Below are 15,050 nucleotides of genomic sequence, written 5' to 3' on the forward strand. Positions count from 1 at the left end.
ATTAAAGGTAATGAACCTACCCTATAGGGATTATGGCAATGGGCAAATTTGCCACAATGTTGAAATATCCCTTTAAGCACATTCTTTTAATGTTTGGATAATGTCTGTAACCAAGGTTAAAAGTCTGTATTAAAATTTAGTTGATTGCATATTAAAAATAAGACATTAAAAACAGCTGAAAGCCAATTCATTAAATACAACGTTAATGTTAATAATTAAAAACAAATAGGCCTACTTACCTATAAAAAAAAATTGAACAGTGATAAAATAATTTATTTAGAAGTTTATTTTGAAAGAGATGGGCTGGAGAAGCTCCCGCCCATTGACTTGCTCAGGACAAGGTTTACTTCCTCCGGAGCCGCTGTGAGGAGAGAGAGTGAGCAGCCCCTGCATCCAGCACAATGCTTACCTTGTAAAGAGGAGACACTAAAAGTTGATAAAAGTGATTAAAAACTGGTTGAGATCATTTCCATGACGCCCTGGACCTGTGAGAGTGAAACTGGAGGTACCCGACATCTCCCTCGAGAAGAAAACGCATTGGTGAGAAATTGGTTTTGCCATGCTAAATGCTAACCGCTAGTGCTAATACCCACTCCTGTGAATCATTAGCGTTAAAGCTAATGGCGGAGCGCTAGCTTCAGATGCTAATCAGCGCCAGGATACACACCACACACTAATGCTAAAGCACTAGTCTGACATTTTGAAGGTGCAATATGACCTAAGAGATCCAATTACTCTCTCGACATCTGACTCTGTAATAGTTTCTAGATTGAAGGTTGGTTCAGTATGTCTACCTTGGCTGGATATAATGAGTGAGGGAAAAATTAAAATGTCCGGAGGGTGTCGCAGAAAAAACTCCACCCATGGCCACATGTGCCAGTTACAACGGTAGCCCAAAAGTTAAAGCAGAAGTAAGCGGAATATTTGTGTTAATATAAGTCTTAAATAGTTAGCTATATCTTCCGACGGTTATCACTTACATAGAGTGTTTGGTCCGAAACACGGGTCTGTCAGTCACTCTGCTCTGCTGTAAGCCGAGGAGAAAACGTCTTGTTCCTTGTATCCTACAAGCTTTATCCAATGAGGAGAGAGAACGGCATGAAGGGCTGTGTGTGCAGCCAAGGGATGCGTGTGAATGTGGTGACGTAGGGACGAGGACCAATAGATCCATGACGAGGGCGGGGGCTGCTAACTAACGAAGTTAGCCAAAACGGCCGGATTGCTTACGGAACAGCGGGGTGTCGAAGTGGAGGTGTGTCGGAATGGAGAGCTGTACCCGCCTCAATTACAGAACTGCCCCAGAAGAGATATTCCCTCCAATTTTGAAGGTATGGCAAAGCCGTAGTGGTTAGGATGTGGCCCTCATGTGTTTTGCCATATCACATTTTCCAGTCACATACCACATGCGACCCAAAAGAATATTCTATTATCTGGGCCAAGTGCCTCAGTTAAATAATAAATGTACCAGAAGAAAAAATCCCTCCAAATTTGAATATATGGCAATGCGTCATGTGGTTATGATTTGTCCCTCATACATTTTGCCATGCCACATCTCAGCCAGTGGTGCCAGCTAAATGCCACATGTGGCCCAAAAGTCAACCACACGCGACTTCCAGCGCCAAAGCCGAGTTCACATGATCTCACATATATCTGTAGAACCGGAGAACAGGTCCGACAGTTTACTGTTGTGCAACAAGAGGCGGGGAAAGACCGAACCAGTCCTTGTGGCGGGCCTGTGCTCAGTCGCTGAAAGATTTAACACCGAAACAGCAAAATGGAAATTTACAGGTGCCTTAGTGCATTAGTCAACAGAGTATGTTGGTTAACTGAACATTGTAACTGCTGTTTTGTTGCAGTTCAGATAATTGCTGAATGAGTTTGTCTCTACAAAGTGTCAAAGAGTTATGTTCTGTGTGAAAACAGGAAAAATGCTTTAGACACGTACTAAATCCTCAGTTGTGTGGTTTTGGTGTTTCTTCCTCAGACAACAAACCAAAATCTCTCAGTCAGAAAGCTGTAGGTAGTGGAAAGGAGGAAATTCTGACAGGGCGCTCTTGCATCCATACATCCATACGTCTCCTTCACGTGCAGCCGCGGTGCGCACGCCACACACTGACTGCATGCATCACCGGTCTGCTCGTGCAGCAGCAGCTGAGCAACATGGAGTTCGAGAATATAAAGAAAAAAATAAAGTCAGGAGAATTAAATTTGAGCACCTTTGATGGAAAGTCGGAGGTGTGGAGGGTGCAGCAGCTGCTGGCAGAGATGTGCTGCGTGACTGAGGACCCTGGACAGCGCCGCCGCCGAATTTAAACAGCCCACGGATAAAAATAAATAAATAAATATATGTCGGGTTGAAATCGGGCTCGGGCTCATAATTACAGTTAATGTGTCGGGCCGGGCCGGTCTCGGACACAACGTGCACGGGCTCGGTTAGGGTCGAGCTTCATTTTTTGGGCCCGATCTAAGCTCTAACACACGGACACACACTCACCTGGAAAGCAGAGCAGCTGTAATCGGGTAAACGACTGACACCGACACTTCTTTTTCACTGCACAGTGCGGTTGTGGCCGACTTCAGGGCACGTAGTACTGGCAGCAGTTCTTCCATGGTGTGCCAGTTGGCATCGGTGAGATCCAGGGTCCTGGCATCCGACACTTTCGTCACCTCTTGGTCTGACAGAACTGCTGCTATGGTCCAACGTTGCTCGAGCAGGCGTTCAAACATATCATGGATAGAGTTCCATCTCGTCTTTACGTACTGGATGAGACGGTGAGGCTCCTTATGTTGCATCGCCTGCTTCTTCTTGAGCGCCTCAGACGCAACCGTGCTGTGATGAAAGTGCGAGACAAGACGACTTGCCCTGCCGACAGCATTGGCTATGGAGTTCAGTTGTTGTTCAGTTTGAAGCCATCATTGATGGCTAGCTGCAACGTGTGTGCAAAGCATCGGTATGACTCCAATTCCAGGTGGCGAGAGATTGCCACAGTTATATTACTAGCATTGTCGTGAACGCATGCTACAACTTTGTCGGCTATGCCCCAATCCTCGGCTGCCGCCCCCAGAACATTAGCGAGATTTCCGGCGGTATGCCTCTCTGGCATCACGCGTGTGATAGCAGTTTTCATTTTCCAGTCCTTAAAATAGTGAGCCGTAACAGTCACGTATGACTCTGTAGTTAGAGCTGTCCATGCGTCTGTGGTAATGGCCAGGTGTTCCGCTGCACAGAGCGATTTGTGGAGAGACGCAGCCTTATCCTCATTTTTTCCAAATGCATAGTCGTTGTTTTGCGGCATGGCTCTTGATAGTCAGGCTCATGAGCTTCTGGCCTTTACACTTATGACTCACTGTGGTGAAAATAAAATACTGCATCTATATTAAGCAGTAGCAATCACATGTCACATTATTACACAGTCTTATGTTGTGTGTATCATAACAACTGAGTACACTAAATAAAAGAATGTCTCTTAACAGAGTGTGAGACTACTACCATGTGTTGAGTCACAGCAGGGCGGGGTGCAGAGGTGCGGGGCCGGCGGTTGATGATATTACGGTGTCGTTAGTCATCGTTGAGAAACGCAGTGAATGTGGCGGCATCACGTAGCAGCTAAGTTAGGTTAGCCACAGTAAGTATTATTTACAGCGCAGCGGAAACTGCGAGAACAAGTATTAGCATCGGTAGGAGGAAAACGAGTTGGTGGCGCCTCCACTCGTTCATGTCAAAGCTTTGAAACAACGTCCAGGTGGCATTTAATGTAGTGTCTGCAGCTGTGGCCTGGAGATGGACGAGTCGGCCGAGCTAAAACCGTGACTCTGTGTTTTGTTCCCTCAGGTGATGAGATGTTCTGGGATGAATACAAAATCAATGAGACCAACTTCTTCTACGAAGTTGAAGGAAAGGTGAGTGAGGTTCACAGCGGGGCTGACACCTGGATCAGGACAGGTGTGATGACAGCTGCACACTCAGTTTAGGTTCTCGGAGGAGAGGTGGGACTATTTTTTTCACAGTGAGGCTACTTTATTGAAAAATATGTATTTCTGGTTGAATAAAACTACATGAAATTGATTGCGTTTCCCTCTTTTATATTGCCATTATTGGTAACCGTTTTATAAAAGCAATATATCTCTGTTGTCGTCCCTCCGCTTCGCGTCGGGCAGAACAACGCCCCTTAGCCGCAAGAGTGCCGTGGTATAATGAGCATATACCACGGCCTGTCGTGATAATGCTTAAATAACCTACTTCCAGCAGGTTGGCTACACCTTTTTTAGTGTGTGAAGTTCTTTCAGACGGCGGCACGGTGGTTAGCACTGTCGCCTCACAGCAAAGGGGTTCTGGGTTTGAAACCACTGACTGAACCCACTCCCGTGCATGTGTGGGCTTTCTCCAGGTAAGTTTACTATGGTATTAATACTATTGGTTATTTATTTTTTAATTAGCTCCTTATGTCGTCAACGCATGGGGGAGTGTCGACACGTGTAGACTTCCATGTGCCTTCAGTCATATTTCGCAGCAAGAAGTTACACAGGAGGACTGACAGTACGTGCAGAGTAGGGCTGCCACGATTAGTTGACTAGTCACGATTATGTTGACTATTAAAATCGTCGATGACTAATTTAATAGTCGACGCGTCGTTTTTTGTTTTGTTTTTTTTACTTTGTTTTTCTCTCAAAACTGCTGCAGCATTTGATTTAAATGTAGCTATGTTTGATGCCAGAGACAAATGAAGGAAAGAAAAACCTAAAAAAAAAAAAACTTTATTTATTTTGTGTTGTTTAGGCCAGTGTCTTATCCTTATTTTACTCAGCTGTTTGCACTTCATGCTTCAGAATTGTTTGTTGCTACAAGCTGCATATTTTATTAAAGGTTTAATGAACTATCATCTTAATTAGGGCCCGAGCCAGTGACAACGTCACAGGGAGGACCCTATTGTAATCCGACATGCACATTAGTCAACGTGCCAGCCGACGAGTAACAACAAGTAAGCAAGCAAGTAACCAAGTACTGCATAGACCTGGCAGCAAAAACCCCAGATATTGTAAAGTTTATTAGGGCCCGAGCCAGTGACAACGTCACAGGGAGGACCCTATTGTAATTCGACATGCACATTAGTCAACGTGCCAGCCGACGAGTAACAACAAGTAAGCAAGCAAGTAACCAAGTACTGCATAGACCTGGCGCGAAAAACCCCGAAATGCAAATGTTTATTAGGGCCCGAGCCAGTGACAACATCACAGGGAGGACCCTATTGTAATTCGACATGCACATTAGTCAACGTGCCAGCCGACGAGTAACAACAAGTAAGCAAGCAAGTAACCAAGTACTGCATAGACCTGGCGCAAAATATCCCAGATATTGTAAAGTTTATTATTATTATTATTCTCGTTTACCGATTTCAAACGCCATTTCCACCCCTTTCCCAAGCCGAGAAACGGAGGACATTTTGTACGCCTGTGGGGCCTGTGGCAACTTAGCGTTGAGTGGTGGTCTCGCATGTGGGCGTGGCCAAATGGCAAAATAGCGCCCCCTACAAACTTGTCAAAAACCCATAGGGAAAAAAATGACGTTAATAAAAGCGGACCAAAGTCGGCACACATATTTATCAATGCAAGATGAACAAAAAATCCTCTTCTGGCGAAGCCCGAAACTCAACAGGAAGTCGGCCATTTTGCTTCAAAGTTGGTTTACGCAAAACGAACTCCTCCGAGGGGTTACGCCCGATCGGCTCCAATTTGGGTAGAGAACATCGTCAGACCTAGCTGAGCTTATCTTGTGCTCCGCAGGTCTGTAGCTCAAAGCGCTTGGCCTCTGGCGTGCCCCGAAGTTTGGCGACTGTTTCGGTGCTCGCCATGTAAATACGAACGGCTCTCATGCCCACATACTTGATCGTAGACGCTTCAAACTTGGTACAAAAATCTATAGCGAGACCCTGAACGATCCGACATATTATTTGCCTACGTCGCTCATAGCGCCCCCCGGTGGTAACAGGAAACGTACAAAAATTCGTTAAAAATACGTAGTTGACCAAATCGACTTCGTTCCACTTCTAATACATGCAGACCCGGATGGTTAAGCTACATCATGAACCCTTTGACCCTACGAGCAACGGCGTCCGTGTGCCGCCGCGGCGAATGTGTATCTTCCCAATTTAAATTACGTTTGCCAAATACGCGCACATACTTCGTCGTAGCCACTTGAAATTCAAAGGACATGACGTTGGCTCCTCCCTGAACGTTTTGATGTATCGACTTCCTGCCTGGCTCATAGCGCCCCCCGGTGGTAACAGGAAGTACGCAAAAATTCATAAAAAATCCATACTTCACCCGATCAACTTCATTCCACTTCTAATACATGCAGAACCAGTTCCTGAAGCTACATTATGAACGCTGTGTAGCTACGACGAACGGCGTCCGTGTGCCGCCGCGGCGACTGACGATTTTTTATCGTAAAATTACGTTTGCCTTTTTCGTGGCTTTAACAAAGTCGTGTCCTCACGAAATTTCATCCACAGGTCAAGAATGGCGAGCTCTTTCAGCGGATACAGTCGTTTCCCATGGGCGTGGCTAAATGCCTCAATAGCGCCCCCTTGAAGTTTTTCCGAAATTCTCCATAGACAAATTTCGCGTACTTTGTCGTACACATACGAAACTCGACACACACGTGTATCATACCCAAACATACAAAAAATTGAATTGGAGCCACGCCCTAAACCCAACAGGAAGTCGGCCATTTTGGTTAGCATTTCTTTGACGCAAAACGAACTCCTCCGAGGGAGTTCGCCCGATTGACTTCAAATTGGGTCGAGAACATCTCCAGACCAAGCTGATTACGGCTTGTGCTCCGCAGGTCTGTAGGTCAAAGGGCGTGGCTGCTAGCGCACGGCCAAGTTGCCTAATTCAGCTAAAAAGGTTTAAATGCTATCGCGCCCACAGATTTCATCGCAGCAGCTTCAAACTTGGTGCACATGATGAGGGCGTGACCCTGAACGATCCGACATATTATTTTCCTACGTCACTCATAGCGCCCCCTGGTGGTAACAGGAAGTGCGCTAAAATTCATTAAAAATACATCGTTGACCCCATCAACTTCATTCCACTTCTAAAACATGCCGAACAAGTTGGTGAAAGTATTTCATGAACGCTATGACGCTACGGCTAATGGCCCCCTTGTGGAGGCGACAGGAATAGCTCTCCATCGTGAACTGCCACCTCCCACGGATTTTGCCCGATTGACTTCATATTCGCTACAGATCATCGGGAGACCAAGCTGGTCAAACACTATTAAAAGCTTTTCTCTACGTCAAACGGCGTGGCTGCTAGGGGGCGACACAGTTGGCCAACAGCTCGTTTAGTCGCCATGCTATTACGTTTGCCTTCCACGCCCACATACTTGGTCGTAGTCACTTCAAAATTTCAGTACATGATCAGAGGCCCGCCCTCTACGCCTCCATTTGATCGTACGCTAGCTCGCTCAAGACGCCCCCTTGTGGACACAGGAAACGTCGTGTTTTGCATCGACATTGTCCGATCAGCTCGAAACTTCACATGTGTGATGAGGTCACGACCCCGTACACAACGGCCCACATCCCGTTACCGCCCCCTGGTGGACGAACCGTAAACCTGCCGTAACTCCATCGTACGTTGTCCGATTTGCTCGAAACTTCCCGTGTTCGACGATGGGACCGCCCTCGACGCAGCCGCCCGCGTCCGGTTGCGCGCGGGGGTTTCGAAGAGCGGCCCGGGGGTAGCGGGGACGCCGAGTGGCGTGGAACGAGGGCCCGTCATAGCCGCTTGCGGCTTTAATTAGGGCCCGAGCCAGTGACAACGTCACGGGAGGACCCTATTGTAATTCGACATGCACATTAGTCAACGTGCCAGCCGACGAGTAACAACAAGTAAGCAAGCAAGTAACCAAGTACTGCATAGACCTGGCAGCAAAAACCCCAGATATTGTAATGTTTATCTTTATTATTATTATTCTTTTTTGCCCTCTTCGAACGCGATTTCGACCCCTTTCCCAAGCCGAGAAACGGAGGAAATGTTTACACGCACGTGGGGACTGTGGCAACTTAGCGTTCAGTGGTGGTTTCGCATGTGGGCGTGGCCTATTGGCGCCACAGCGCCCCCTAGACCGCGCATAGGGAATGAGGGTCTGCGACACCGATTTGTCCGAAACTTGGTCAACATATTCATCAACCCAAGATCTTCAAAAAATCTCAGTACGGACATACCCGAAAACCAACAGGAAGTCGGCCATTTTGCTTCAAAGTTGGTTTACGCAAAACGAACTCCTCCTAGGGGTTACGCCCGATCGGCTCCAAATTGGGCAGAGAACATTGTCAGACCTAGCTGAGCTTATCTTGTGCTCCGCAGGTCTGTAGCTCAAAGCGCTTGGCCTCTGGCGTGCCTCGAAGTTTGGCGACTGTTTCGGGGCTCGCCATGTAAATACGAATGGCTCTCATGCCCACATACTTGATCGTAGACGCTTCAAACTTGGTGCAAAAATCTAGGGAGAGACCCTGAACGATCCGACATATTATTTGCCTACGTCGCTCATAGCGCCCCCCGGTGGTAACAGGAAACGTACAAAAATTCGTTAAAAATACGTAGTTGACCAAATCGACTTCGTTCCACTTCTAATACATGCAGACCCGGATGGTGAAGCTACATCATGAACGCTTTGACCCTACGAGCAACGGCGTCTGTGTGCCGCCGCGGCGAATGTGTATCTTCCCAATTTAAATTACGTTTGCCTTTCATGCGCACATACTTCGTCGTAGCCACTTGAAATTCAAAGGACATGACGTTGGCTCCTCCCTGAACATTTTGATGTATCGACTTCCTGCCTGGCTCATAGCGCCCCCCGGTGGTAACAGGAAGTACGCAAAAATTCATTAAAAATCCATACTTCGCCCGATCAACTTCATTCCACTTCTAATACATGCAGAACCAGTTGCTGAAGCTACATCATGAACGCTGTGAAGATACGACGAACGGCGTCCGTGTGCCGCCGCGGCGACTGGCGATTTTTTATCGTACAATTACGTTTGCCTTTTTCGTGGCTTTAACGAAGTCGTGTCCTCACGAAATTTCATCCACAGGTCAAGAATGGCGAGCTCTTTCAGCGGATAGAGTCGTTTCCCATGGGCGTGGCTAAATGCCTCAATAGCGCCCCCTTGAAGTTTTTCCGAAATTCTCCATAGACAAATTTCGCTTACTTTGTCGTACACATACAAAACTCGACACACACCTGTATCATACCCAAACATACAAAAAATTGAATTGGAGCCACGCCCTCAACCCAACAGGAAGTCGGCCATTTTGGTTAGCATTTCTTTGACGCAAAACGAACTCCTCCGAGGGAGTTCGCCCGATTCACTTCAAATTGGGTACAGAACATCTCCAGACTAAGCTGATTACGGCTTGTGCTCCGCAGGTCTGTAGGTCAAAGGGCGTGGCTGCTAGCGCACGGCCAAGTTCCCAAATTCAGCTAAGAAGTTTGCAATGCTATCACGCCCACAGATTTGATCGCAGCGGCTTCAAACTTGGTGCACATGATGAGGGCGTGACCCTGAACGATCCGACATATTATTTTCCTACGTCACTCATAGCGCCCCCCGGTGGTAACAGGAAGTGCGCTAAAATTAATTAAAAATACATCGTTGACCCCATCAACTTCATTCCACTTCTAAAACATGCCGAACAAGTTGGTGAAGCTATTTCATGAACGCTATGACACTACGGCTAATGGCCCCCTTGTGGAGGCGACAGGAATAGCGCTCCATCGTGAACTGCCACCTCCCACGGATTTTGCCCGATTGACTTCATATTCGCTACAGATCATCAGGAGACCAAGCTGGTCAAACACTATTAAAAGCTTTTCTCTACGTCAAACGGCGTGGCTGCTAGGGGGCGACAAAGTTGGCCAACAGCTCGTTTAGTCGCCATGCTATTACGTTTGCCTTCCACGCCCACATACTTGATCGTAGTCACTTCAAAATTTCAGTACATGATCAGAGGCCCGCCCTCTACGCCTCCATTTGATCGTACGCTAGCTCGCTCAAGACGCCCCCTTGTGGACACAGGAAATGTCGTGTATTGCATCGACATTGTCCGAACAGCTCGAAACTTCACATGTGTGATGAGGTCACGACCCCGTACACAACGGCCCACATCCCGTTACCGCCCCCTGGTGGACGAACCGTAAACCTGCCGTAACTCCATCGTACGTTGTCCGATTTGCTCACAACTTCACGTGTTCGACGAAGGGACCGCCCTCGACGCAGCCGCCCACGTCAGGTTGCGCGCGGGGGTTTCGAAGAGCGGCCCGGGGGTAGCGGGGACGCCGAGTGGCGTGGAACGAGGGCCCGTCATAGCCGCTTGCGGCTTTAATTATTATTATTATTATTATTATTATTATTATTCCTTTTTACCGATTTGAAACGCCATTTCGACCCCTTTCCCAAGCCGAGAAACGGAGGAGATTTTGTACGCCCGTGGGACCTGTGGCAACTTAGCGTTGAGTGGTGGTCTCGCATGTGGGCGTGGCCAAATGGCAAAATAGCGCCCCCTACAAACTTTTCAAAAACCCATAGGGAAAAAAATGACGTTAACGAAAGCGGACCAAAGTCGGCACACATATTTATCAATGCAAGATGAACGAAAAATCCTCTTATGGCGAAGCCCGAAACCCAACAGGAAGTCGGCCATTTTGGTTAGCATTTCAATTACGCGAAACGAACTCCTCCGAGGGGTTACGCTCGATCGGCTCCAAATTGGGTAGAGAACATCGTCAGACCTAGCTGAGCTTATCTTGTACTCCGCAGGTCTGTAGCTCAAAGCGCTTGGCCTTTGGCATGCCCCGAAGTTTGGCGACTGTTTCGGTGCTCGCCATGTAAATACGAACGGCTCTCATGCCCACATACTTGATCGTAGACGCTTCAAACTTGGTGCAAAAATCTATGGCGAGACCCTGAACGATCCGACATATTATTTGCCTACGTCGCTCATAGCGCCCCCCGGTGGTAACAGGAAACGTACAAAAATTCGTTAAAAATACGTAGTTGACCAAATCGACTTTGTTCCACTTCTAATACATGCAGACCCGGATGGTGAAGCTACGTCATCAACGCTTTGACCCTACGAGCAACGGCGTCCGTGTGCCGCCGCGGCGAATGTGTATCTTCCCAATTTAAATTACGTTTGCCGTTCACGTGCACATACTTCGTCGTAGCCACTCGAAATTGAAAGGACATGACGTTGGCTCCTCCCTGAACGTTTTGATGTATCGACTTCCTGCCTGGCTCATAGCGCCCCCCGGTGGTAACAGGAAGTACGCAAAAATTCATTAAAAATCCATACTTCACCCGATCAACTTCATTCCACTTCTAATACATGCACAACCAGTTGCTGAAGCTACATTATGAACGCTGTGAAGATACGACGAACGGCGTCCGTGTGCCGCCGCGGCGACTGACGATTTTTTATCGTCCAATTATGTTTGCCTTTTTCGTGGCTTTAACGAAGTCGTGTCCTCACGAAATTTCATCCACAGGTCAAGAATGGCGAGCTCTTTCAGCGGATAGAGTCGTTTCCCATGGGCGTGGCGAAATGCCTCAATAGCGCCCCCTTTAAGTTTTCCCGAAATTCTCCATAGACAAATTTCGCTTACTTTGCCGTACACATACGAAACTCGACACACACCTGTATCATACCCAAACATACAAAAAAATGAATTGGAGCCACGCCCTAAATCCAACAGGAAGTCGGCCATTTTGGTTAGCATTTCTTTGACGCAAAACGAACTCCTCCGAGGGAGTTCGCCCGATTCACTTCAAATTGGGTACAGAACATCTCCAGACCAAGCTGATTGCGGCTTGTGCTCCGCAGGTGTGTAGGTCAAAGGGCTGGGCTGCTAGCGCAGGGCCAAGTTCCGCGATTCAGCTAAAAAGGTTTAAATGCTATCGCGCCCACAGATTTGATCGCAGCGGCTTCAAACTTGGTGCACATGATGATGACGTGACCCTGAACGATCCGACATATTACTTTCATACGTCACTCATAGCGCCCCCCGGTGGTAACAGGAAATGACATATTTTGCATCGACATTGTCCGATTTGCTCGAAACTTCACATGTGTGATGAGGTAACGACCCCGAACGCAACGGCCCACATCCCGTTACTGCCCCCTGGTGGACGAATCGTAAACTTGCCGTAACTCCATCGTACATTGTCCGATTTGCTCGAAACTTCACGTGTTTGATGAGGCAATGACCCCGAACACAACGGCCCACATCCCGTTACTGCCCCCTGGTGGACGAACCGTAAACTTGCCGTAACTCCATCGTACATTGTCCGATTTGCTCGAAACTTCACATGTGTGATGAGGCAACGACCCCGAACGCAACGGCCCACATCCCGTTACTGCCCCCTGGTGGACGAACCGTAAACTTGTTGTAACTCCATCGTACATTGTCCGATTTGCTCGGAACTTCACGTGTTTGATGAGGTAACGACCCCAAACGCAACGGCCCACATCCTGTTACTGCCCCCTTGTGGACGAACCGTAAACTTGCCGTAATTCCATCGTACGTTGTCTGATTTGCTCGAAACTTCACATGTGTAATGAGGTAACGACCCTGAACGCAACGGCCCACATGCCGTTACTGCCCCCTGGTGGACGAACAATCTATTGTCTTAACTCCTTCATACATTCCCTGCTTTGGTCCAAACTTCATGCTACAAATAACATTACATCTCTTTTTATTGGCTATTCCTATCATTTTTTCAGTGATATATTTATTCTCAACAGACAAACAGGCTGTAATCTTTGCCACGGTGTTTCACAAGATTTTATGGTGACTCCAGCTTTTGATCATCTATGATTTATGTGTAGTAATTCTTGGGACAGCATTTCAATTTTATTATAGTATTAGACCAGTCCATGCTTGCATTTGCTCCCTGTTACTCACACAGACTGGTCTGTCGCCTCCGCCTGCAGGCATAGCTGTTGAACATTTTATGTGGATTTAGTGGATTTTCTTCCATAAAGGAGACATAAAAATATATTATAATTGATTTGATAATGGTTTATTTTAACCAGTTACTCTTTACAAAAAATATGCTGATCTTCCTCTTTCCTCTCAAAAATAGAAGACCAACCACCCCTGACTCTTTGGACCAGCCTCCACTGTTTCATACATTGATTTGTTTGCATATTTGACAATTTCACTGTAACACTGGTGTTGTAGTGTGCAACTGGTGACTGTCAGTCCTTGCTAGGAAATATTAGTTGATTACACAACAATTTTTTGTATACCTCCAAGTGACAACTAAAGCATCTTATTGACTCCTTTTTTCATTACTCCCAGCAGGTTGTTCTCTTCTTTTCATTTGGCTTGGTTCTTCAAGTCGTCATGGTTTGCTGCAAACATTATGGATATTGTTTTACTAAATCTCATACTTATGTGTGGTGGTGTCTGTGTACACTACAGTTACTGTTGAATAATAGACTCATTAGAACCCAGTTGAGTAGATGCAGCTGTAGTTTATTATGTCAACAAAACATTAGTACAACACATGGCAAACTGAAAATAAAAAGGCAAGAAGGTATTGTGTCTTTATAATTCAGTGTTTATTTTTGAACTATTAGACACTCAATTGTTCTAACTTTAACTAACAGTGGAGAGGAAAAACATCCTTTTAACAGGTAAAAACCTCCAACATAACTAGTGTGTCGTCATCAGAGAGAGAGAGAGAGAGAGAGAGAGAGAGAGAGAGAGAGAGAGAGAGAGAGAGAGAGAGAGAGAGAGAGAGAGAGAGAGAGAGAGACAGAGAGACAGAGAGAGAGAGAGAGAGACAGAGAGAGAGAGAGAGACAGAGAGACAGAGAGACAGACAGAGAGACACACACAGACAGACAGACAGAGCATATTTCATACAGACAGAGCATATTTCATACAATCAACTATTATAATACATGTTCATATATTAGCATCACTATCACAAACTCAAAACTACATTTTAATACATTCATAAACACTATATTACACAGAATTACAGAACTTAAATACTACACATTACAATCATGATTCACAGCAGAGATTACATATAACAACTACAGAATTCAACACAAACATATCCATATATACTACATTTGTACACCTAGAAAGAAAACACAATACAAAAGAGGGCTTGGCCTCTGCAGTCCATGTAGAAGATGCCTGAAGTAAATGGCTGGAACCACCTGGAACACAGAACATACAGAGGGCCAGCAAGGAAACACAAATTCATACACTGAACACAGATTAATACATGTTTAACATTTAATACATGTTCATATAATTCATAAGGCAATATATGTTTCTTACTTTAGCGTTATTATATTAAATTGATATATAATTACACATTTGAAATTACAATAACTAACAAATTCATATAAAATATATTACTATAGCTACATTACACATTTCATACTACATTACTCAACTAGGTCTTGCTGAAAGAACAGAGAATTCCTTCATGGTCACTAAAATAAATTGGCAACACTACTGCCTGTACATCATAAATTGATGTTTTGATGTACACATGGTCAATGAGTGTGCCTCTCTCTGTTGTCGGTTGTTTCACACGTTGCACAAAACCGTTCTCTGCCATAAAACGACAAACAGATGAAGATGGTGACACATCTTCAGATGAAGATGGGGAAATATTATCATTAAAGTCCCCTATAACGGCAATAGTTCTACTGAAGGAATCCAATTTCTTTAGCAACTTGCTGAGATTTGCTTTAAACAAAGGCATAGGATATAATGGCGGTCGATAAATCACAGCTATCACTATTTTCACATCATCACAGACACAAACCAAACATTCCAGGTCCACGTCTGGTACCTGAAGTTCACACACTAAACTATTCCTACAGTACAGACCCACACCGCCATGTTGCTGCCCCTGGAAATCCACTCGCAGTGGATTACTGCTAGTGTACGACAGACTTCGGGGACGACTGTGGAAACCAAAACCATCTATCTGGACTGATTCTAGTAAAGAATGT

The sequence above is a fragment of the Trachurus trachurus genome, assembly GCF_905171665.1.
Source record: "Trachurus trachurus genome assembly, chromosome: 21".
NCBI lineage: Eukaryota > Metazoa > Chordata > Actinopteri > Carangiformes > Carangidae > Trachurus > Trachurus trachurus.